Below are 3,040 nucleotides of genomic sequence, written 5' to 3'. Positions count from 1 at the left end.
GCCTGCCGGGAAACCGGAAGTCTTCAGGGAGCCGCCACGTCAAGAAGGACGGAAGCGGCAAACACTTGAATTTTTCTTCCTTCTTCAAATAGAGGCTGTATAAGGAAGGAGGAGTCTGTAGTGCTTGCGCAAATTCAGAAGGAAGAGTGAACTGCTTCGGCATGACAAAGAATGCGCAAAGAGAAACCAGAAATGATGCCACACAAAAGATGGCTGACAGCTTCCTCTGGCGACTTCTCGCAAGAAAGGAAGTTCGGGTATGGGGGCCTGATGTTGGATTTAGGTGTAAGCAGTTTGCCTGCAGCAAGGAATGTTTTCAAATGTTTGGCTTCGAAAGACTAAACTTACTGGTTTAGAAGTTGAGACTTGGTCCCATGCAGCTAGAGGTCATTGACACAAGGCGCCTGCCAACTTTGGACAATAAGGTTGGAGCAGGCAATGGGAGGCCCACTGTGATGTGGGGCCCTAGAGGCGGCCCTGCGACCCACCCCTGCAGCTTCCAAGCTCGGGCTGTGGTCTTTTTCCAATCGAGAGGTGGGGTGGGTGCGCCTCCTGGAGAAGTCCTCGAGTTAGAGATGGGGTTCTAAAACAAACCAGCGAAAACCGGCATGTGGGCCAAGGGCCTTAGTGTGGTCATCTACCCAGCCACGACACCTAACAGAAATCTGGACTCCAGTCCCTGCTCAACTGCGGATATGCTGTGTGACTAGGAGTGTTCCTCACCCTCCTTAGGCCCCAGCCTCTGCTTCCTCTTTTTAAACAGCTACTCCAGCTTTTTCCCTGCCAGGCACAGTCCACCTCGGGTTTTTCGCATTCACATTTAACCTGGTGTCGCTTATAGAATGCAGTCCTCCCAGATAGGTGCAAGTTTCACTCTGGTTCTACCTTCCATTCTATGAGCATCCTATTTAGAATGGCGATGCCCTGCCCCATCCCAGCTCTTTGTGTCAGGTTTTTTGCTTTGCCTTCCCTTGGAACTATCACCAAGAGGTGATAACCATCACGGTGAGACAGGGAAACTGAAGGGACTCCATTTTTAGAAAGACTGCTTCTCTGCTGTTTTTCTGCTAGGCCACATTTACTTTGGTTTGTATTGCACCTTGCGTCTCAATAAACCAAAGAAGCTATGTTCCCACTCCAAGGGGAAAGCAAGAAAGTTAATCATTCTCTGAGTTTTTTCTTAGGCCCCCAAACACCTGATAACATCTGAGCAGATGAGGATCCCAAACATGTTCCAGGACATCAGCTTCAAACAAACCTCAGCCGAAGCTGGCATCAGTCCCTCCTACCTAAAGTGATTTATGAAATAACACCTGTTGTTCACCTGTCACTCGCCTTTGTCATTCTTTTCCTGGGCCCTTTTCTGATATAATAAACAGATAACCCCAAGCAACAGAGACTCACTCTCCTTTCCTTTCCAGTCTCCCAGATACTCCATCTACTATACTCTATCTCGTACACTTTCCAGTGAACTGTTTTCATTTCCTCCTTGCTCATGTTTCATGTTTCCTCCTGGCTCTTGGTTTCATGTTTGGATCATGCCCCAAGCCAGGGACCCTCTTGGCTGGTCCTGCAGGGCCCCATCTGGGTCCTCAGACCCAGCTGGCCAACATCAGTAGAATTAAAGCTTAAAATTTAGGGACCTTTGGTTCCCCAAGACTCTTCTGTGGCTTGAGGAGGGTCTCAGCAATGTGCTCATATGGTCCTTTGCTTCTGTAGATTTTCTTTTTTAAAAAAATTATGTATTTAAGTAGTCTCTACACCCAACGTGGGGCTCGAACTCACAACTCCGAGATCAAGAGCCACGTGCCCTACCAACTGAGCCAGTTAGACACCCCTGTTTCTGTAAAATTTGCAAAAGTACTGTTTTTACAGCAATTGCTTAAACCTCTCCGTCTAATCTGATTTCTCCTGTGTCATACTTCCCTGTGTCATATTTAGTGGCGTTTGGGACTCAGCTAGAGGAAATCCAGCTGGGAATCTCTGAGTTTAGTAGAATATATTTATGTGATACTCTTCTGTGTGTGAAGTTTTTGCTGGCCTTCCAGTGTGTAAGATATACCCACCACTCACTGTAATCAATGAGTGTCTTCAATGAAAGGATTATTTAAGGTTAATCAGGGCACTAGGAAGCTTGAAATTGCCTGAAAAATTACATTTCATATGACAAAAACTTGATACAGCTTGCCCCCAACTTTGACAATTCTCAAAATGTTCATGACATTACTGAAAAGGAATTGTGGCATCGGAAGTAGTTTTCCTAAATTATCGATAATAAAAATGTTTACACCTGAAACTAATGTAACACTGCATGTTAACTGTACTGGAACTTAAAATGAAAATAAAAAGTAATTAAAACTTTTTGATCTAACATGCTAGAGGAAAAATTAAATTATTTTTCCATTCTCATTATCGAAAGTGACCATACAAAATTGTTATCTAAAGAGGTGATCAAAGCATATTCAGCTTGGGGCGCCTGGGTGGCGCAGTCGGTTAAGCTTCCGACTTCAGCCAGGTCACGATCTCGTGGTCTGTGAGTTCGAGCCCCGCGTCAGGCTCTGGGCTGATGGCTCGGAGCCTGGAGCCTGTTTCCAATTCTGTGTGTCTCCCTCTCTCTCTGCCCCTCCCCCGTTCATGCTCTGTCTCTCTCTGTCCCAAAAATAAATAAAAAACGTTGAAAAAAAAAATTTAAAAAAGCATATTCAGCTTAAAAAGGAAAAAGAACTATGGAGGTGTTTAAGAAAACTAACAAATATGTTTCTTTTCTGGATTTTGTGATGTTTGTGTTATTTGCCAGATTTTAAAAATGTATTTCTTTTGAGAGAGACAGAGAAAGTGCGAGCAGAGGAGGGGCAAAGAGAGAGAATCCCAAGCAGGCTCCACGCTGTCAGCGCAGAGCCCATATGGGGCTCGAACTCACAAATCCATGAAATGGTGACCCGCGCCGAAATCAATTGTTGGACCTCAACGGACTGAGCCACCCAGGCGCCCCCATTTGTCAGGTTTTTAAGGTCACAAATTGCAATCTATAATGGCATGA

General features: G+C 45.2%; 1 long non-coding RNA gene across 1 annotated transcript; it reads left to right on the top strand.

Moving 5' to 3' along the window:
• The first annotated feature begins 65 nt into the window (after positions 1–65).
• On the top strand, positions 66–1,389 carry LOC122240467. The gene is made up of 2 exons (XR_006220247.1): positions 66–425; positions 1,185–1,389. It is a non-coding gene; the product is annotated as an uncharacterized LOC122240467 (long non-coding RNA).
• Positions 1,390–3,040: the final 1,651 nt, after the last annotated feature.

The sequence above is a fragment of the Panthera tigris genome, chromosome B4 (genome assembly GCF_018350195.1).
Source record: "Panthera tigris isolate Pti1 chromosome B4, P.tigris_Pti1_mat1.1, whole genome shotgun sequence".
Lineage (NCBI taxonomy): Eukaryota > Metazoa > Chordata > Mammalia > Carnivora > Felidae > Panthera > Panthera tigris.
Note: the sequence above shows the minus strand (reverse complement) of the source record. Positions and strands in the feature narration are given on the sequence as shown.